Source organism: Scyliorhinus canicula, unplaced genomic scaffold, assembly GCF_902713615.1.
Source record: "Scyliorhinus canicula unplaced genomic scaffold, sScyCan1.1, whole genome shotgun sequence".
Lineage (NCBI taxonomy): Eukaryota > Metazoa > Chordata > Chondrichthyes > Carcharhiniformes > Scyliorhinidae > Scyliorhinus > Scyliorhinus canicula.
The window spans coordinates 218285-241590 of NW_024055478.1; the positions used below are offsets into that span (position 1 = coordinate 218285).

General features: G+C 45.1%; 3 non-coding genes across 3 annotated transcripts; 2 read left to right on the forward strand and 1 right to left on the reverse strand.

Moving 5' to 3' along the window:
* Positions 1-8021: 8021 nt before the first annotated feature.
* Positions 8022-8094, reverse strand: trnav-cac. The gene has a single exon. It is a non-coding gene; the product is annotated as a tRNA-Val (tRNA).
* Positions 8095-14055: 5961 nt separating this feature from the next.
* trnav-aac lies at positions 14056-14128 on the forward strand. Its single transcript has one exon. It is a non-coding gene; the product is annotated as a tRNA-Val (tRNA).
* A 1918-nt stretch (positions 14129-16046) lies between these two features.
* Positions 16047-16119, forward strand: trnae-uuc. Its single transcript has one exon. It is a non-coding gene; the product is annotated as a tRNA-Glu (tRNA).
* The last annotated feature ends 7187 nt before the right edge of the window (positions 16120-23306 follow it).

Here is a 23306-nt window from a genome sequence, read left to right on the forward strand (position 1 = left end):
AAAAGCAACTTACAGCGGATGCGTCAATGGGAAACAAAACCAGAAAACACAGGACAGTCTCAACAGGTCTGACAGCCTCTGTGGAGAGAGATGGCAAGTGTCGTTTCGAGTCTGGGTGACTCTTTATCGATGCTGGACAACTGGATCTTTGGTCAGGTGTAGACTGGCGGAGTGTGTGGGGGAAGTGGGGGGTGGGTGGGGGGAGCGTGAAGCATTGGGCATCGACAGACGGCCAGCGATGGGTGGAGAATAATAAAAATGTGTTGGGTCGAAAGAAAAAGGGAATGTAAATGTTTCTAATCAGTGTTAAGAACTGTGCTGACAGAGGCGATTAGAAGATTAGAATGTGTTAATGGCAGTTGACAATGAGGAACAAGGGGCGGATTTCCCAAGAGGGATGCGATTGGCTAGGGGAATGGGGAGGGGGAGACAATGGGAGAGGAAGACATATCAATTGAAGCAATGAAAATAAGTTGATGGAAATAAACATGTGGTGAAGTGGGAAGAGTGATTTCACGGTGCGAAGTTGTTGAGCGTACTGTAAAATCCCCAAGGCTGTACCATGCCTATTCGGAGGTTGGGGTGATGTTCCTCGGCGTTGTGCTGAGCTACATGGGAACATTGCAGCAGGCCATGATCGGACATGTGGACATGAGAACAGGACAGTGAGTTCAAATAGCAAGCTACAGGAGAGTCTGCCACCAGCTTGTCGATGGTGTTTTGCAAAGCGGTCACCAGTCGGCATTTAGAACATAAGAACATAAGAACTAGGAGCAGGAGGAGGCCATCTGGCCCCTCGAGCCTGCTCCGACATTCAATTAGATCATGGCTGATCTTTTGTGGACTCAGCTCCACTTTCCGGCCCGAACACCATAACCCTTAATCCCTTTATTCTTCAGAAAACTATCTATCTTTTCATTAAAAACATGTAATGAAGGAGTTCAACTGCTTCACTGAGCAAGGAATTCCATATATTCACAAACCTTTGGGTGAAGAAGTTCCTCCTAAACTCAGTCCTAAATCAACTTCCCCTTATTTTGAGGCTATGTCCCCTAGTTCTGCTGTCACCCGCCAGTGGAAACAACCTGCCCGCATCTATCCTATCTATCCAAATCCCTCTGCAGACTTCCAGTATCCTCTGCACCTTTCGCTTTACCACTCATATGAGTGTCATCTGCAAACTTGGACACATTGCCCTTGGTCCCCAACTCCAAATCACCTCTGCAAATTGTGAACAATTGTGGGCCCAACACGGATCCCTGAGGGACACCACTAGCTACTGATTGCCAACCAGAAAAACACCCATTTATCCCAACTCTTTGCTTTCTATTAATTAACCAATCCTCTATCCATGCTACTACTTTACCCTTAATGCCATGCATCTTTATCTTATGCAGCAACCTTTTGTGTGGCACCTTGTCAAAGGCTTTCTGGAAATCCAGATATACCACATCCATCGGCTCCCTGTTATCTACTGCACTGGTAATGTCCTCAAAAAATTCCACTAAATTAGTTAGGCATGACATGCCCTTTACGAACCCATGCTGCGTCTGCCCAATGGGACAATTGCTATCTAGATGCCTCGCAATTTCTTCCTTGATGATAGATTCCAGCATCTTCCCTACTACCGAAGTTAAGCTCACTGGCCTATAAATTCCTGCTTTCTGCCTACCTCCTTTTTTAAACAGTGGCGTCACGTTTGCTAATTTCCAATCCACCGGGACCACCCCAGAGACTAGTGAATTTCGGTAAATTATCACTAGTGCATCTGCAATTTCCCTAGCCATCTCTTTTAGCACTCTGGGGTGCATTCCATCAGGGCCAGACTTGTCTACCTTTAGCCCCATTAGCTTGCCCATCACTCCCCCCTTAGTGATAACAATCCTCTCAAGGTCCTCACATGTCATAGCCTCATTTCTATCAGTCGTTGGCATGTTATTTGTGTCTTCCACTGTGAAGACCGACCCAAAAAATCTGTTCAGTTCCTCAGCCATTTCCTCATTTCCCATTATTAAAACTCCCTTCTCATCCTCTCAAGGACCAATATTTACCTTAGCCACTCTTTTTTGTATTATATATTTGTAAAACCTTTTACTGTCTGTTTTTATATTCTGAGCAAGTTTACTCTCATACTCTATCTTACTCTTCTTTATAGCTTTTTTAGTAGCTTTCTGTTGCCCCCTAAAGATTTCCCAGTCCTCTAATCTCCCAGCAATCTTTGCCACTTTATATGCTTTTGCCTTCAATTTGATACTCTCCCTTATTTCCTTAGATATCCACGGTCGATTTTCCCTCTTTCTTCCGTCCTTCCTTTTTGTTGGTATAAACCTTTGCTGAGCAGTGTGAAAAATCACTTGGAAGGTTCTCCACTGTTCCTCAACTGTTCCACCACAAAGTCTTAGCTCCCAGTCTACCTTAGCTAGTTCTTCTCTCATCCCCTTGTAATCTCCTTTGTTTAAACACAAAACACTAGTATTTGATTTTACTTTCTCACCCTCCATCTGTATTTTAAATTCCACCATATTGTGATCGCTCCTTCCGAGAGGATCCCTAACTATGAGATCATGAATCAATCCTGTCTCATTACACAGGACAAGATCTAGGACCGCTTGTTCCCTCGTAGGTTCCATTACATACTGTTCTAGGAAACTATCGCGGATACATTCTATAAACCCCTCCTCAAGGTTGCCTTGACCGACCTGGTTAAACCAATCGACATGTAGATTAAAATCCACCATGATAACTGCTGTACCATTTCTATATGCATCAGTTATTTCTTTGTTTATTGCCTGCCCCACCATATCGTTACTATTTGGTGGCCGATAGACTACTCCTATCAGTGACTTTTTCGCCTTACTATTCCTGATTTCCACCCAAATGGATTCACCCTTCTCCTCCATAGCACCGATGTCATCCCTTACTATTGCCCGGATGTCATCCTTAAATAACAGAGCAACACCACCTCCCTTACCATCCACTCTGTCCTTCCGAATAGTTTGATACCCTTGGATATTTAACTCCCAGTCGTGACCATCCTTTAACCATGTTTCAGTAATGGCCACTAAATCATAGTCATTTACGATGATTTGTGCCATCAACTCATTTACTTTATTCCGAATACTACGAGCATTCAGGTAAAGTACACTTATTTTGGGTTTTTTACCTCTTCAATGCAGAGTAAATGGCAGTGGGATCAGCAAATGCAACAGGCCAGATTGAAGGATGTCTTCTAGTTATGTGTACTCAAAAGGACAGACACAAACGATACTGTAACTGACTTAGAGGAAATGCCAGAGACTTAACTGAACCAGCTTTGGGAAAGAAAAAACGGTCTCCCTGATGGAGAAACAGGAGAAGCCAGTGTGGGAATCCAGGCTAAAAGTTGATTTACAATTACCCCTCCTTTCTTCTACATGAACGGTATTTAAGCTGCAGCATTTTACACAACAAAACGCAAAGAGGTCAAATATAAGAAACACGTAATTGTCAATTCTTAAACTCAACTCGAGCATTGAATAACGAAACAAATATTGTATAAAGTCGGTTGCTTTTTTCTGTAGGATTTCAGAATGCTGCATTAATAATAGAAGAGAGCATTTCGCCGTTAGAGATTTGCTGAACAAATTCTTCAGTTCAATATAAGTTCTTCTACTGGCTTGTAAGTTTAGACAAGCCTTTCAGCCGAACCATGCGAAGCTGCAACAAGGCAGTTGAGTTGAAGGTGACACAGGTCCGTTGGAGTTTGCGCTGCCAGCTGTTTCTGTAGTGTAGTGGTTATCACATTGGCTTTACACGCGAAAGGCCCCCGGTTCGAAAAGGCCCCCGGTTCGAAACCGTGCAGAAACATTGCGTGCTTCTCGTTTTGTGTGACGAATGTTTGCACAAAATACCTTTATTCCTCAATTTCGCACGTTCGAGGAACATGAGATTTGGTCTCTCATGAGATATTAAAATTCCTGCAACAAAGTCAGAAATACGGAATATTGATGAAGCCGGGGGAAGAAAAGCCTTCCCTATTTTTCCACGATTCGGATATTAGCAGTTTGTTCATCCACCACAGAATCTTTTGGGTTTACAGATGCAGATGAACATATTTAGGGGTATGATTCTCTCTCTGGGTGTCTCGCTGTCGGAATTTGCGAGAGGTCCCGGGTTCAAATCCCGGACGAGTCCTTCAGTGAGATTTTCCGTTGGTCAAGCCGCATGTTTTCTTCATTTATTTGCGGCGAAGACGGCGGGATTCATTCACATTGGGTTTGCTTTGAGAAGCTGAGCTCAAACTGCATGGAAACAAGACGTTCCCGAGAAGCTTGTCTATGTGTGGGCATTCACATTTCTATTGACTAATTCTGGTGGACTCAGACAGCTCTTTGTCACTTTCATTTTATCAGTTCAACAACTTCAAACTGTGAACTCTCACTTCCCCCTCCACCACATGTTTTTTCCATCAACTTATCATTCCATCCATTGATATGTTTTACCGCCAGCATTGCCCACCTCCCCCCAGCCCAGACCATCCTCCTTGATCAATCAGATCCCTGTTTGTAATTGTTATCTGAAACACTGCTTACCTTTGTTCTGCCATTAACACATTCTGACCTCTTGATGCGCCATCAGCACCTTTCATAGCGTTGATTAGCCTCATTTACATTGCCTTTTTCTTTCTGCCCGAGACATTTTCGTCATTTCCTACTAATATTTTGCTAGCCCTCTATCGAGGCCCAATACAGCACTCCACCACCCCCACCCCCCACCCACAATCGTCTGAATCTCCAGTTCCAGTTCTCCAGCTTTGACAAAGAGTCCACTTGAATGGAAACGACAGCTGCCATTTCGCTCCCCAGAGGCTGTCAGACCTGCTGAGATTATCCGGTATTTTCTGTTTTTGTCATACATTTAGACATGTTTGAGATTGTGATTAAAGCGCTGAAATTCTGTTGTGGATGAACTAGCTGCTAATATCCGAGCTGTGCCAAGATATGAAAATTCTTCACCTCTCATTGCCTGCCGAAAATTCAGTGCTTGGGCCTTAATGTTCAATTCAGTTTAGTGGTTCATGTGAGACGAAATCTCATAGTCCTAGAACCACACGAGATTCCGGCAACATTCAGGAAACAGAATTATTTTGTGCCCAATAATTGTGCAAACTTTTCTCACACAAAATGCTGAACGTTCGATTTTTCTACCCGGTTTCGAACCGGGGACCTTTCGTGCGTGAGGCGAATGTGATAACCATTACACTACAGAACCCACTGATGTTCACTGGACGTGCGGAATGTACAACCTCACTGTGTTGCTGCAGATTCTGATGGTCTGTTTGAGAGGCCCTTGTTGCAAGCGACAGCTTTTTCTTAAATTAACAGATGTCTCAACAAATAAAGCCGTGAGATGTAGAAATTATATCGAAATTAACATAAATTATATTTTGCTTAATGTCGGTCTTAAATTTGTGCTCTTTGGTCTCGAGGTCTGGTTCTCGTTTAGGGATTTTCAATCAATGCCTATGGGAGTAGTCGTGGGTTTAAATCCAGGAGAAGCTCTTTACTCCAGGTCAGGGATTATGAATTGTTTGCGATGCTGACGGCGGGGTTGATTTACATTGGCCCACTCTGAAAAAGATTTCTCAGGACTCGGAATGTTTACGTCGTTCCTCTCCCCACAGATGATGCTCGAGAGAGAGAGACAGTGTCTGAGTTTTGAAAGAATTGATGCTCCAGATCTGTGTTAACCACAGGGACGTGACACATCTAATCCACAGAGCCAAAGTGGAGAATTGAACTGACTGGGGAGCTGGATCTTAACGCTGACCTCCCGGACCTCGGCGTCGTGAAATGATCCAAAGAAGCTCAACAGACACTCGAGGAACAGCAGCGCATCTTTCCACTGGGCTCAATACAGCTTTCACACTCAGTGTGTGTTCAGCAGTTTCACACTGTAAATGCTGCACCCATTTTGTGTGTCCTTACATCGCAGATTTGGGTTTCAATCTTGTTTCCACTTGTTCTTTGTGTCCGGGCGGTAGTTGCTGATCAATCTGCCATCGATAGCTCCTCCAGACATATCTTTTGTTTCTTTGTTTCTTCCATTGCGCTAACAGAGAGCTGGCACAGATCCGGCGGCCGGAATGGCCTCATACTGGCCTCATACTGTGGTGTCATTATTCTCTGATTTGATGCTAACCTAACTCTGTGGCCAGGTCCCAAGGCCTCTTCTCGTTTAATCTCTCCTGACTTGCCCCCTATTAGAGCCCTTTCCTGTTGTTCTGTTTCCTCCCTCGGTAAGTTCACTTGGTTAAGACGTACCACATTTCTAACCTGTCCCGGTTTTAATAAACGTGATCGGTGAAAGACGAACATTGTTCTCCTGTCGACAAATGCCGTCTGACTACCTGAGATGTTGCAGTACTTTTGGCGTTCTCCGCAGATGTTAGATTGATTTTCGATGGCAATGACAGTATGCTTTGACTCTTTTTGCGGGGCTTGTTGGTCTAGGGGTATGATTCTCGCTCTGGGTGTGTCGCTGTCGGAATTTGCGAGAGGTCCCGGGTTCAAATCCCGGACGAGCCCTTCGATGAGGTTTTCCGTTGGTCGAGCCATGTTTGCTTCATTTCTTAGCGGCGCTGTCGGCGGGATTCATTCACATTGGGTTTTCTTTGAGAAGCTGAGCTCAAACTGCATGGAACCAATACGTTCCCGAGAAGTTTGTCTATGTGTGGGCATTCACATTTCTATTGACTAATTCTGGTGGACTCAGACAGCTCTTTGTCCCTTTCATTTTATCAGTTCAACAACTTCAGACTGTGAACTCTCACTTCCCCCTCCACCACATGTTTTTTCCATCAACTTATCAACCCTTCCATTGATATGTTTTACCCTCAGCATTGCCCACCTCCCCCCAGCCCATACCATCCTATGTGTGGGCATTCACATTTCTATTGACTAATTCTGGTGGACTCAGACAGCTCTTTGTCCCTTTCATTTTATCAATTCAACAACTTCAGACTGTGAACTCTCACTTCCCCCTCCACCACATGTTTTTTCCATCAATTTATCATCCCTTCCATTGATATGTTTTACCCTCAGCATTGCCCACCTCCCCCCAGCCCATACCATCCTATGTGTGGGCATTCACATTTCTATTGACTAATTCTGGGGGAATCAGACAGCTCTTTGTCCCTTTCATTTTATCAGTTCAACAACTTGAGACTGTGAACTCTCACTTCCCCCTCCACCACATGTTTTTTCCATCAACTTATCATCCCTTCCATTGATATGTTTTACCCTCAGCATTGCCCCCCTCCCCCCAGCCCATACCATCCTACTTCAGCAATCTGATCCCTGTTTGTAATTGTTCTCTGACGCACTGCTTACCTTTGTTCTGCCATTAACACATTCTGACCGCTTGATGCGCCATCAGCACCTTTCATAGCCTTGATTAGCCTCATTTACATTCCCTTTTTCTTTCTGCCCGAGACATTTTCGTTATTTCCCACCTATTGCTAGCCCTCTATCGAGGCCCAATACAGCACTCCACCACCCCCACCCACCACCCACAATCGTCTGAATCTCCAATTCCAGTTCTCCAGCTTTGACAAAGAGTCCACTTGACTGGAAACGACAGCTGCCATTTCGCTCCCCAGAATCGGTCAGACCTGCTGAGATTATCCAGTATTTTCTGTTTTTGTTTCGTTTGAAGCATCCGCAGTAAATTGCATTTGTCATACATTTAGACATGTTTGAGATGGTGATTAAATATGTTCATTTGTAAATCGCTGAATTTCTGTTGTGGATGAACTCGCTGCTAATATCCGAGCTGTGCCAAGATATGAAAATTCTTCACCTCTCATTGCCTGCCGAAAATTCAGTGCTTGGGCCTTAATGTTCAATTCAGTGTAGTGGCTCATGTGAGACGGAATTTCATAGTCCTGGAACACACGAGATTCCGGCAACATTCAGGAAACATAATTATTTTGTGCCCAATAATTGTGCAAACTTTTCTCGCACGAAATGCTAAATGTTCGATGTTTCTGCCCGGTTGCGAACCGGGGACCTTTCGCGTGTGAGGCGAATGTGATAACCACTACACTACAGAAACCGCTGGCAAACAATGGACGTGCGGAATGTACAACCTCACTGTGTTGCTGCAGATTCTGATGGTCTGTTTGAGAGGCCAGGTCCCTTGTTGCAAGCGACAGCTGTTTCTTAAATTAACAGATGTCTCAACATATAAAGCCGTGAGATGTAGAAAGTATATCGAAATTAACATAAGTTATATTTTGCTGAATGTCGGTCTCAAATTTGTGCTCTTTGGTCTCGAGGTCTGGTTCTCGTTCAAGGATTTTCAAGCAATGCCTATGGGAGTGGTCGTGGGTTTAAATCCAGGACAGGCTCTTGACTCCAGGTCAGGGATTACGAATTGTTTGCGATGCTGACGGCAGGGTTGATTTACATTGGCCCACTCTGAAAAAGATTTCTCAGGACTCGGAATGTTTACGTCGTTTCTCTCCCCACAGATGATGCGAGAGAGAGAGAGACAGTGTCTGAGCTGGAGTGCGTTTGGATAAAATTGATGCTCCAGATCTGTGTAAACCACAGGGACGTGACCCATCTAATCCACAGAGCCAACGTGGAAAATTGAACTGACTGGAGGGCTGGATCTTGACGCTGACCTCCCGGACCTCGACGTCGTGAAATATTCCAAAGAAGCTCAACAGACACTCGAGGAACAGCAGCGCATCTTTCCACTGGGCTCAATACAGCTTTCACACTCAGTGTGTGTTCAGCAGTTTCACACTGTAAATGCTGCACCCATTTTGTGTGTCCTTCCATCGCAGGTTTGGGTTTCAATCTTGTTTCCACTTGCTCTTTGTGTCCGGGCGGTAGTTGTTGATCAATCTGCCATCGATAGCTCCTCCAGACATATCTTTTGTTTCTTTGTTTCTTCCATTGCGCTAATTGAGAGCTGGCACAGGCACGGTGGCCGGAAAGGCCTCATACTGTGGTGTCATTAATCTCTGATTTGATGCTAACCTAACTCTGTGGCCCAGGGAAGCCAAGGCCTCTTCTCATTTAATCTCTCCTGACTTGCCCCCTATTAGAGCCCTTTCCTGTTGTTCTGTTTCCTCCCTCCAGTAATTCACTTGGTTAAGACGTACCACATTTCTAACCTGTCCCGGTTTTAATGAAAGGTGACGGTGAAAGACGAACTTTGTTGTCCTGTCGACAAATGCCACCTGACAACTTGAGTTGTTGCAGTACTTTTGGCGTTCTCCAGATGTCAGATTTATGTTCGATGGCAATGACAGTATGCTTTGGCTTTTTTCGCGCGCCTCGTTGGTCTAGGGGTATGATTCTCGCTTTGGGTGTGTTGTTGTCTGTATTTGCGAGAGGTCACGGGTTCAAATCCCGGACGAGCCCTTCGATGAGGTTTTCCGTTGGTCAAGCCGCATGTGTTCTTCATTTCTTTGCTGCGTAGACGGCGGCATTCATTCACATTGGGTTTGCTTTGAGAAGCTGAGTTCAAACTGCAGGGAACCAATACGTTCCCGAGAAGCGTGTCTATGTGTGTCATTCACATTTCTATTGACTAATTCTGGTGGACTCAGGCAGCTCTTTGTCCTTTTCATTTTATCAGTTCAACAACTTCAGACTGTGAACTCTCACTTCCCCCTCCAACACATGTTTTTCCATCAACTTATCATTCCTTCCATTGATATAGTTTACCCTCGACATTGCCCCCCCTCTCCCCAGCCCATACCATCCTACTTGATCAATCAGATCCCTGTTTGTAATTGTTCTCTGACGCACTGCTTACCTTTGTTCTGCCATTAAAACATTCTGACCGCTTAATGCGCCATCAGCACCTTTCATTGCCTTGATTAGCCTCATTTACATTCCCTTTTGTTTCTCTCCGATACATTTTCGTCATTTCCACCTATTGCTCGCCCTCTATCGAGGCCCAATACAGCACTCCACCACCACCACCCCTACCCCACCCACAATCGTCTGAATCTCCAGTTCCAGTTCTCCAGCTTTGACAAAGTGTCCACTTGACTGGAAACGACAGCTGCCATTTCGCTCCCCAGAGGCTGTCAGACCTGCTGAGATTATCCAGTATTTTCTATTTTTGTTTCCGTTTGTAGCATCTACAATAAGTTGCAGTTGTCATACATTTAGGAATGTTTCAGATGGTGATTAAATATGTTCATTTGTAAATCGCTGAAATTCTGTTGTGGATGAACTAGCTGCTAATATCCGAGCTGTGCCAAGATATGAAAATTCTTCACCTCTCATTGCCTGCCGAAAATTCAGTGCTTGGGCCTCAATGTTCAACTCAGTTTAGTAAGAAGTCTTACAACACCAGGTTAAAGTCCAACAGGTTTGTTTCAAACACGAGCTTTCGGAGCACGGCTCCTTCTTCAGGTGAATGGAAAGGCTTGTTCCAGAAATGTTTACATAGACACAGTCAGAGATGCCCCGGAATGCGAGCACCTGCAGGCAATCAAATCATCAAAGATGCAGAGAGAGAGGTAACTCCAGGTTAAAGAGGTGTGAATTGTCCCAAGCCAGTTCAGTCGGTAGGCCTCTGCAAGTCCAGGCTTGTTTAGTGACTCATGTGAGATGAAATCTCATAGTCCTGGAACACACGAGATTCCGGTAACATTCAGGAAGAGAATTATTTTGTGCCCAATAATTGTGCAAACTTTCCTCACACGAAATGCTAAATGTTCGATGTTCGAGTTTCTGACCGGTTTCGGGCCCGGAACTTTCCGCGTGTGAGGCGAATGTGATAACCACTACACTACAGAAACCGCTGGCAATCAATGGACGTGCGGAATGTACAACCTCACTGTGTTGCTGCAGATTCTGATGTTCTGTTTGAGAGGCCAGGTCCCTTGTTGCAGACGACAGCTGTTTCTTAAATTAACAGATGTCTCAACATATAAAGCCGTGAGATGTAGAAATTAACATAAGTTGTATTTTGCTTAATGCCCTTCTTAAATTTGTGCTCTTTGGCCTCGAGGTATGGTTCTCGTTTAGGGATTTTTAATCAATGCCTATGGGAGTGGTCGTGGGTTTAAATCAAGGACAAGCCCTTTACTCCAGGTCAGAGATTATGAATTGTTTGCGATGCTGACGGCGGGGTTGATTTACATTGGCCCACTCTGAAAATGATTTCTCAGGACTCGGGATGTTTACGTCGTTTCTCTCCCCACCGTTGATGCTCGAGAGAGACAGTGTCTGAGCTGGAGTGCGTTTGGATAAAATTGAAGCTCCAGATCTGTGTTAACCGCAGGGACGTGACCCATCTAATCCACAGAGCCAAAGTGGAGAATTGAACTGACTGGAGAGCTGGATCTTAACGCTGACCTCCCGGACCTCGGCGTCGTGAAATGTTCCAAAGAAGCTCAACAGACACTCGAGGAACAGCAGCGCATCTTTCCACTGGGCTCGATCCATTTTCACACTAAGTGTGTGTTCAAAAGTTTCACACTGTAAATGCTGCACCGATTTTGTGTGTCCTTACATGGCAGATTTCGGTTTAAAGAAACAGGTTCTTCCAATAAGTTACATGGCCTCTCAGCGGAACCATGAGAAGCTGCACACAATACATTGAGGTTCAACATTGCACACGGCCACTGATTGCGATTCCCCCAGCAGTTTCTGTAGTATAGTGGTCATCGCATTCGCCTAACACGCGAAAAGTGGCCGGTTCGAAACCGGGCAGAAACAGTTTGTTCAGCCACCACAGAATCTATTGGGTTTACAGATGCAGATGAACATATTTAATCACCATTTCAAACATGTCCAAATGTACGATAAAAGCAACTTACTGCTTCTCATTTTGTGTGACGAATGTTTGCACAAAATACGTTTCTTCCTCAATCTCGCACGTTCGAGCAACATGAGATTTGGTCTCGCATGAGATATTAAAATTCCTGCAGCAAAGTTAGAAATACTGAATTTTCAAGACGCCAGGGGAAGAAAAGCCTTCCCTCTTTTGCCACGATTCGGATATTAGCAGTTTGTTCAGCCACCACAGAATCTATTGGGTTTACAGATGCAGATGAACATATTTAATCACCATTTCAAACATGTCTAAATGTACGAAAAAAGCAACTTACTGCTTATGCGTCAATGGGAAAGAAAAACAGAAAACACAGGACAGTCTCATCAGGTCTGACAGCCTCTGTGGAGAGAGATGGCAAGTGTCGTTTCGAGTCTGGGTGACTCTGTCGAAGCTGGACAACTGGATATTTGGTCAGGTGTAGACTGGCGGTGTGTGTGGGGGAAGTGGGGGTGGAGGGGAGCGTGAAGCATTGGGCCTCGACAGACGGCCAGCGATGGGTGGAGAATAACAAAAATGTGTTGGGTCAAAAGAAAAAGGGAATGTAGATGTTTCTAATCAGTGTTATGAACGGTGCTGACAGAGGCGATTAGGAGATTAGAATGTGTTAATGGCAGAGTACAATGAGGAACAAGGGGCGGATTTCCCAAGAGGGAGGTGATTGGCTTGGGGAATGGGGAGGGGGAGACAATGGGAGAGGAAGACATATTAATGGAAGCAATGAAAATAAGTTGATGGAAATAAACATGTGGTGAAGTGGGAAGAGTGATTTCACGGTGCGAAGTTGTTGAGCCTACTGTAAAATCAGCAAGGCTGATGGGGTGCTGTTCCTCGGCGTTGTGCTGAGCTACATGGGAACATTGCAGCAGGCCAAGATCGGACATGTGGACATGAGAGCAGGACAGTGAGTTCAAATAGCAAGCGACAGGAGAATCTGCCGCCAGCTTGTCGATGGAGCGAAGGTGTTTTGCAAAGCGGTCACACAGTCGGCATTTAGTCTCTCCAATGCAGAGCAGATGGCATTGGAATCAGCAAATGCAACAGGCCAGATTGAAGGATGTCTTATAGTAATGTGAACTCAAAAGGACAGACACAAACGATACTGTAACTGACTTAGAGGAAATGCCAGATACTTAACTGAACCAGCTTTGGGAAAGAAAAAACGGTCTTCCTGATGGAGAAACAGGAAAAGCCAGTGCGGGAATTCAGGCTCAAAGTTGATTTGCAATTACCCCTCCTTTCTTATACATGAACGGTATTTAGGCTGCAGCATTTTACACACCAAAACACAAAGAGGTCAAATATTTAAAAAAAAACATAATTGTCAATTCTTAAACTCAACTCAAGCATTGATTAACGAAACAATTATTGAGTAAAGTCGGTTGATATTTTCTGTAGGATTTCAGAATGCTGCATTAATAATAGAAGAGAGCATTCCGCCGTTAGAGATTTGCTGAACAAATGCTTCAGTTCAATATAGGTTCTTCTTCTGGCTTGTAAGTTTAGACATCTATTTTAAAGAAACAGACGTGTTCTTGTAAGAAGTGACATGGCCTCTCAGCCGAACCATGCGAAGCTGCAACAAGGCAGTTGAGTTGAAGGTGACACAGGTCCGTTGGACTGTGCGCTGCCAGCTGTTTCTATACTGTAGTGGTTATCACATTCGCTTTGCACCCGAATGGTCCCCGGTTCGAAACCGAGCCGAAACATTCCAGAGAGATTCCCGCTTCGTCTGTTTCTAAATATTACCTCGACCTCGTAACTGGTCTTCATCATCGAGGAATATCAAAAGCTTGTAACTGCCGTGGGCCAGTGGCGCAATGGATCAAGCGTCTGACTACGAATCAGGAAAATTCAGGTTCGACTACTGGCTGGCTCGTAGTTCCTAGTTTTGGCGTCACCTTTAGTTCAGTGGGTTGGACAGCTGGTTCCCGATGCAGAGCAAAGGTAGCAGGGCATCATCAATTCTCGTTTCAGCTGTGGTTACTTTTGAAAGCCCTGCCCTCTCAATTTAACTTCAAGCAAAACATAACTTATCTCCAGTTCAGCAAAGTTCAATATCTGATCCTTTGATAAGTTGAGACATCAGTTTTAAAGAAACGGCTTCTCCCAATAAGTTACATGGCCTCTCAGCGGAACCATTAGAAGCTGCAACAGTACATTGAGGTTCAACATTGCACAGAGCCACTGATTGCGGTGCTCCCAGCAGTTTCTGTAGTGTAGTGGCTATCACATTCGCCTAACACGCGAAAGGTCCCCGGTTCGAAACCGGGCAGAAACATCGCATGCTTCTCACTTTGTGCGACGAATGTTTGCACAAAATACCTTTCTTCCTCAATCTCGCACGTTCGAGGAACATGAGATTTGGCCTCTCCTGAGATATTAAAATTCCTGCAACAAAGTCAGAAATACGGAATATTCAAGACGCCAGGGTAAGAAAAGCCTTCCCTATTTTGCCACGATTCGGATATTAGCAGTTTGTTGATCCACCACAGAATCTTTTGGGTTTACAGATGCAGATGAACATATTTAATCACCATTTCAAACATGTCTAAATGTACGATAAAAGCAACTTACTGCGGATGCGTCAATAGGAAACAAAAACAGAAAACACAGGACAGTCTCATCAGGTCAGACAGCCTCTGTGGAGAGAGATGGCAAGTATCGTTTCGAGCCTGGGTGTCTCTTTGTCGAAGCTGGACAACTGGATCTTTGGTCAGGTGCAGACTGGCGGTGTGTGTGGGGGAAGTGGGGGTTGGGGGAGGGGTGGGGGGTGGAGGAGAAGTGGGGGTTGGGGGAGGGGTGGGGGGTGGGGGGTGGAGGAGGGGTGGGGGTGGGGTGGGGGGGGTTGGGGGGGGTGGGGGGGGTAGGGGGGTGGGGGGGGTGTGGGGGGGGGGTGTGGGGGGGGGGGGTGGGGGGGAGGGGGGGGGGTGGGGGGGTGAGGGGGGGGGGGGGGTGGGGGGTGAGGGGGGGGGGGTGGGGGGGTTGAGGGGGGTGGGTGGGGGAGAGGGGAGCGTGAAGCATTGGGCCTCGATAGACGGCCAGCGATGGGTGGAGAACAAAAATGTGTTGGGTCGAAAGAAAAAGGGAATGTAAATGTTTCTAATCAAAGTTAAGAATGGTACTGACCGAGGCGATTAGAAGATTAGAATGTGTTAATGGCAGAGGACACTGAGGAACAAGCGGCGGATTTCCCAAGAGGGATGCGATTGGCTAGGGGAATGGGAAGGGGGAGACAATGGGAGAGGAAGACAGATCGATGGAAGCAATGAAAATAAGTTGATGGAAATAAACATGTGGTGAAGTGGGAAGAGTGATTTCATGGTGCAAAGTTGTTGAGCGTACTGTAAAATCCGCAAGAGTGTACCGTGCCTATTCGGAGGTTGGGGTGCTGTTCCTCGGCGTTGTTCTGAGCTACAAGGGAACATTGCAGCAGGCCAAGATCGGACATGTGGACATGAGAGCATGTGAGTGAACGTGAGTTCAAATAGCAAGCGACAGGAGAGTCTACCACCAGCTTGTCGATGGAGCGAAGGTGTTTTGCAAAGCGGTCACCCAGTCGGCATTTAGTCTCTCCAATGCAGAGTAGATGGCATTGGGATCAGCAAATGCAACAGGCCAGATTGAAGGATGTCTGAAAGTAATATATACTCAAAAGGACAGACACAAACGATACTGTAGCTGACTTAGAGGAAATGCCAGAGACTTAACTGAACCAGCTTTGGGAAGGAATAAACGGTCTTCCTGATGGAGAAACAGGAAAAGCCAGTGTGGGAATACAGGCTCAAAGTTGATTTACAATTACCCCTCCTTTCTTCTACATGAACGGTATTAAGGCTGCAGCATTTTACACACCAAAACACAAAGAGGTCAAATATTTAAAAAAAAAACATAATTGTCAATTCTTCAACTCAACTCAAGCATTGATTAACGAAACAAATATTGAGTTAAGTCGGTTGCTTTTTTCTGTACGATTTCAGAATGCTGCATTAATAATAGAAGAGAGCATTCCGCCGTTAGAGATTTGCTGAACAAATGCTTCAGTTCAATATAGGTTCTTCTTCTGGCTTGTAAGTTTAGACATCTATTTTAAAGAAACAGACGTGTCCTTGTAAGCCTGTCAGCCGAACTATGCGAAGCTGCAACAAGGCAGTTGTGTTGAAGGTGACACAGGTCCGTTGGCGTCTCCGTTGCCAGCTGTTTGTGTAGTGTAGTGGTTATCACATTCCCTTTTCACGCGAATGGTCCCCGGTTCGAAACCGGGCAGAAACATTCCAGAGAGATTTATGTTTCTTAATAGTATCTGGGTCTCGCATAATGTATAAAGATTCCTGCAGCAAAGTCAGAAATACTGCATTTTCAGGACGCCAGGGGAAGAAAAGCCTTCCCTATTTTTCCACGATTAGGATATTAGCAGTTTGTTCATCCACCACAAGAATCTACTGGGTTTACAGATGCAGATGAACATATTTAATCACCATTTCAAACATGTCTAAATGTACGATAAAAGCATTTACTGCGGATGCGTCAATGGGGAACAAAAAAAGAAAACACAGGACAGTCTCAGCTGGTCTGGCAGTCTCTGTGGAGAGAGATGGCAGCTGACGTTTCGAGTCTGGCTTACTCTTTGTCAAAGCTGGAGAATGGGCAATAGGGTCAGATTCAGGCTATTGTGGCTGGGGCGGGGCTGACGTGACGCATTGGTCCTCGGTAGAGTGTCAGCGACTGGTGGCAAATGACGAAAATGTGTTGGACAGAAAGGAAAAGTGAATGTAATTGAGGCTAATCAGGGCTAAGAGAGGTGCTGATAGAGGCGCATTAAGAGGTCAGAATGTGTTAATGGTAGAACAAAAGTAAGCAGCGAGGCAGAGGAAAATGAGATTTAAATCGCTTATTGTCACTAGTGGGCTTCAAATAAAGTTACGGTCGCCACATTCCGGCGCCTGTTGGGGGAGGCTGGTACTGGCCTATCGTGGTCCGCTTTCAAAGCCAGCGATTCAGCACTATGCTAATCCAGCCCCTGCAATAGAGATCAGATTGCTCAAGTGGGATCGGATGGGCTGGGTGGAGGGGCAATGGTGAGGGCAAACATATCGTTGGAATTAATGAAAATAAGTTGATGGAAATAAACAGGTGGTTAAGGGGGTAGAGAGAGTTCAGAGTCTGAGGTTGTTGAACTGAATGTTAAGTCGGGACGGCTGTAACATGCCTAATCAGAGGATGAGGAGCTATTCCCCCAGTTTCTGCTGGGTTTCTGTGGAACATTGCAGCAGGCCAGGGTCGAAATGAAGACATACATAATAAATAGATACGTGAATGTAAATGGGGAATTGGGAATGTTTCACTGTCAAAATAAATATTGGTTAAAAATAGACTAGCGATTCAAGAAGGCAATTTACCATCACCGTCCCAATAGCAAATAGCTGTGGGTAATAAATGCTGGAGCAGCCAGGGGTGTTCACATCCCTGAATGAATGAAATGGAACAGACAGAGAGCTGCCTGAATCCACCAGAATAGAGATAAGTGAATGTCCACTCATAGACAAGCGTTTCTAAAATGTTTCGATTTTCTCGGGAACGTATTGGTTCCATGCAGTTTGAGCTCAGCTTCTCAAAGCAAACCCAATGTGAATGAATCCCGCCGTCTACGCCGCAAAGAAATGAAGAAAACATGTTGCTTGACCAACGAAAACCCTCATCATAGGGCTCATCCGGGATTTGAACCCGAGACCTCTCGCAAATTCCTACAGCGAGACACCCAAAGCGAGACTCATACCCGTAGACCAACGAACCCCTCGAAAATAACCGCAGAATACCGTCATTGCCATCGAAAGTCGATCTAACATCTGCGGAGAAAGTGGAAAATACTGGACCAACTCAGGGAGTCAGGCGGCATTTCTCGACAGGACAACAAAGTGGGTCTTTCACATCACCTTTCATTAAAACCGGGACAGGTTAGAAATGTAGTACGTCTTAACCAAGTGAACTCCCGGAGGGAGCAAACAGAACAACAGGAAAGGGCTCTGAAAGGGGGCAAGTCAGGAGAGATTAATTGGGAAAAGGCCTTGGCTTACCTTGCCACAGAGTGAGGTCCGCATCGAATCAGAGAATGATTAGAAGGGACACTCAATTGATGTGCTAAAAAATATTGATTTTGGTGGAATATATCACTAGTAATTGTTTCTAAAAGCAGCAAACAAAATCTTCCCGATTACATGAAAAATTAGACAGTGAGAGATGAATTTTATTTATTATGATGAATTTTATTTACTGTGTTGCGATATGTTTACATCCGTACTTCCACCAAGATTCAACGGAACCTTTCAAAGGAGAATTGTGAAGGGAAGCATCATGGCTAATGTGAGGTATGAAAGGCGATTGGGACAGCGTTTTCAAATAGACACAGGAAAACTGAATCCTCATTCCGTTCCCTAAATCTCTATGATTCATGAGCGTTCATGTCACTTCCTCACTGTTTGTTCTCAGTCACTTGAGCAGTGAGCAGGTGCAGGATGGTGACAGGCCTCTGGAGATTGAACCGTCGCTATTTCCGCTCCAGCAGTTGATCCGCCGCACAGTTTGATCAGTTTAGAGTCTGCGGTGTCCACGACCACAGCTTCCGTTTGCTGCTCTCGATCTGAACCGATTGTGCTGGTGGATACATCGCTGCCTCTGGCCCCTTCCTATCATTACTTCTGTAAACAATGCAGTGGTGCAGGAATCTGTATGGCTGCGTCAGCAGATCATTTCCTGCATTGAATAAATACGGAAGAACATTAGAATAGAATAAAACAGTACAGCACAGAACAGGCCCTCGACGTTGTGCCGAGCAATGATCACCCTACTCAAACCCACGTATCCATCCTATACCCATAACTCAACAACTCCCCTTTAACCTTACTTTTTAGGACACTACGGGCAATTTAGCATGGCCAATCCACCTAACCTGCACATCTTTGGACTGTGAGAGGAAACCGGAGCACCCAGAGGAAACCCACGCACACACGGGGAGGATGTGCAGACTCGGCACAGACAGTGACCCAGCCGGGAATCGAACCTGGGACCCTGAAGCTGTGAAGCATTTATGCTAGCCACCATGCTACCCTGCTGCCCAATTGTTGTTGATCTAAAGTGCAACCACAAATGCTGTGCCTGATTCTATCATATAAACATATAAAGTAGATGGAATGAGGCAGGAACTCAGAAGTAAATATAATTTACATGAGTCAAAGAGGACAAAGATCTCAGGGATCGAATGCGAAAATTTGGGAACACGATGCCGATGATGTTACAGAGTTAAAGGATCCAGGATTTATCAACAACGACGCAGGCATTAGAAAAGATACAGCAAGTGTAAATATGTACATATCGCTGTTGGGATAGCTGTTCAAACACATGGATGGTTCCGTTACTCTTCTTTCATTTGGTATTAACCGCACAGGCAGAATGTGGGAGGGATTGGGAAAGATGAAGCAGGGATGAAAGACAATAATCCTGAGCAGAGACTTCAGCAACTGGAGCAAGTGCACGAGAAACGTTGCCGGGAACAGAATCCATCAATCAGCTTAAGAAAGAAGTGGATAAATATCGGACCAGTAACTAGAAATTTTAAAATGATGAAATCTATGGAACAAGCAGATAATTAATCAGTGGATAACTCCTTAAGCGAGACAATACAAAATAATGGACCGCATTTCCTCTCTTTGGGCTGTCAAACACTATGATTATAAGATAATCAATGGCTCTGCTCAGTCAGACAGGAAACAGAGCACTGACTATCTGAATCATTGTAACCTGGTGTTACACACAGGAAGCAGAGAGGTTTGGAATCAGTGACGGTTCAAGTGGTCTATGGATTGAGAAACAGCCAATCGCTCAGTGGCACCGTGAGTAACGCCAGGTAAGGACATCCCATAATAGTCCAATCGGTGACAATGTGGCCCCTCAGTCTCACATTGAGGGGGGAGGGGGGGGGGGCAAGCCCCAGTCTGTAAATCAGACCCGGATGTATCCGCCTTTTTTCCACTTTCATCATCGTGACCAGGAATCCCAGGAAAGAGCTGTTTCCAGCTGGAACTATGAAGCTGCTGATATTGGGTGAGTTTATTTTCCTATCTGATGCATTGTTTTGACAATCACATAACACCGTGTGGTTATGTGGATTTTACTTTGTTCCCAGCTGTTCAGTGTGAGGATCAGAGCTCCCACCCTGAGCAGGCGGTGTCCCGGGAAGGGGATCGGGCTGAACTGAATTGCTGGCTCTCCATTGGTTCTGGCTATTTCGTAGCCTGGTACAGACAGACACTGACAGAGGCTCCCACATTTATCGCCTCCATTTACCGGGGGACTGAGACCAAAGGACGCTCCACCCTGTCCTTGGAGAGAACAAAGAAGTCCATTTCCATCTGTTTCGATGAGAGCACGGTCCAGGACTCCGGACTGTATCTCTGTGCGAAGCAGCCACAGTGACACACAGAGCGGATCCGGCTGGATAATATCTTGTTCACTGTCGGGTCTCCGCTGCCCCGCTAACCTTTCCCCAAACCAGAACCTTTAGAGTTGCCGGTGATGGTCATAAATGTTACTTTCCCATGTTCAAACTTCTATCTGGACAATCTTCCAACACCAGGGCAGCACGGTAGCATTGTGGATAGCACAATGGCTTCACAGCTTCAGGGTCCCAGGTTCGATTCCGGCTTGGGTCACTGTCTGTACGGAGTCTGCACATCCTCCCCGTGTGTGCAGGTCAGGTGGATTGGCCATGATAAATTGCCCTTAGTGTCCAAAATTGCACTTAGTGTTGGGTGGGGTTACTGGGTTATTGGGAGGTGTTGACCTTGGGTAGTGTGCTCTTTCCAAGAGCCGGTGCAGACTCGATGGGCCGAATGGCCTCCTTCTGCACTGTAAATTCTATGATAAAACATTATAGCTGTTACTAGTAAAGTAAAGCCGCCATAGACCCAAATCAGCACTTTGAGTGGAATGCTGACTGGTGGTGATTTAACCGGATGATCACCACATCGTCTGTCGAGGGACAAGGTTGGGAACTCGGGGCTTAGGAATAACGTCTGTTATAGCTGTTACAGGAGATATAGAGGAACAGGGCAGGTTAAGTAAAGTTCTCTATTTAATTGTCCCAAACTAAAAAGTTAAGACACAGGCAGAAAATCTGACTCTTCTTTCTCTTTCAAATACTTAGCTTGACGTGCAAGAGAAAGATAGATAATGAATTATGCAGATAGATAGAAAAATTGATAGTCGGTATATAGATGGTTAGATAGTCATGGGAACGCAGACAGACAAATAGAATGGTAGATAAATTCAGTAAGAAGTTCCGAAACAAAGCTGTTGGACTTCAACCTCCTGTGGTAAAACTTCTTACTCTCCCATCCCAGTCCGGCATCTTCACATCATGATAGATAGACTGTTAGATTAGCCTATTCTGCCTATATACTCAAGCACTTTATCTATTTCTCCTTGGACATATCGTGATGTTAATTTTATTTCTGTTTTAACAGCTGTTAATTGTCATTCAGGGACATTTCAGATATCGATATCTCGGGTAACACAATGTCAGACTATCTCGCTTCATCACAACGCTACTTTCACTACAAATGACTGGTGCCAGCAGTTCTCCAATCAAGCTCCCGAGTATCTGGTCTCCACACTCGGAGGTTAAAGAGTTCAGGGAAGTTTTAAAGTATCCCTGGACCTTCAGAAAGGCTCCACCACTCTCAGTGTTAACACGGTTGAGCTGACAGACTGTGCGGTGCATTACAATGCAGTGAGACACTGTGAAACAAAGAGATGAGAACCCTGTACCCTGCTCACTCGATATGGGGACTGCAGAGACATGTAGCGAATGGGCTTTAGAAGGGAGTGTGATACAAGCAAAATCAATTAAAAGGTTCTTGCTTATGGATTTAAAACATATACTTTATTCATTCTAATAATCTAATTTGCAGATAATCCGTAGTAGAAACACGTAAACCATTGGATGATACATTGGCTTACTGCAATTTGGTTCCCGTCATTGTTTGATGTTTAGGGAACCTTCAAGCCTTCCATTCTACCGAAATTAACATTCCAAATGTATCAGTTGTGGATATATCAGTTTATTTCGTTAAGCTATTTATGCAAATAACAAGTACTTTACAAATGGCGTAGGCACGTCCGAAGATTGAGGCAAAGGAACTGGCATCAATCCGAAATGGCAAGTGTAGCAAAAGCAATGTAATGGAAAATGCCTCAGATGCGGTAATAAAAACATCAAAGTAATAAACCCCGTAATAAGTTGCCACAATAAAATCTCCTCAATATTCAAGGATAAATATGTGCAGGTTAGGTGGATTGGCCTTGATAAATTGCCCTTAGTGTCCAAAATTGCCCTTAGTGTTGGGTGGGGTTATTGGGTTATGGGGATAGGGTGGGGGTGTTGATCTTGGGTAGGGTGCTCTTTCCAAGAGCCGGTGCAGACTCGATGGGCCGAATGGCCTCTTTCTGCACTGTAAATTTTATAAAATTCTATGAAATTGAGAATCGCTATTTCACAGAGAATATTCCACTAGATGGCGCGCTAGGACAGTATCTGTGTCCAAAATTTACAGAGGCGTCAGTTCACCGCCGTAACAGCTGACAGCTGAGGAATACAGGAAATGTGTATGTTTCGTGTCATTTCCAGGTAAACGATATGTATTTAGGGCAAGAGCCTATGTATGAATTACAGAAGCTCTGGCACAGAGCACGTTTCTGGGCCTGAGGCTCTGGAATCCAGCCCCACTTCAGGACTTTCTGGTTCGCAGTCTGTTTAAACCGATTGATGATCAGCTTGTAAATTCTTCCAAGATGCGCATTGACAGTTCGTAAGAGCTGGAGAGTTTTCTGGTCAACCAAACTGCAGGAGACAATTGAAAGCACTGCAGTCAAACATAATCATGGGCCAATGTAATGGAAGCCAATGGCCAACCAGCGCCACCTGAGGTGATGGTACCTGGAGGATGAGGAGGATGACGGTGGTGACTTAGACAGTGAACAGAATAAATTGTTTTATTCCAATATCACTGGGTGGTCTGACTAAGAGATTTAACAGGTTTCAAATCAATGTGGTTCCTCAATATATCATAGAGAAAGAGAGAGAGAAAGGGATGTGCACCAATTCGTTGCAGAATGTTCTGGTTACTATTTGCAACAAGGTCAAAGTACCAGGAAAATACCTAGGCTCTCAAATCCCTTTGCTCAAGCATTAGGATGACAACACTTTCTGTCGGAGAATTAAACATTCCCAATGACGTCTGTGTTAATAATATCTCCGACATCACAACACCGACTGCAGTGGAAATCATAGATCATAGAGTTTACAGTGCAGAAGGAGGCCATTCGGGCTATCGAGTCTGCACCGGCTCTTGGAAAGAGCACTCTAACCAAGCCCACACCACCCTATCCCCATAACCCAGTAACCC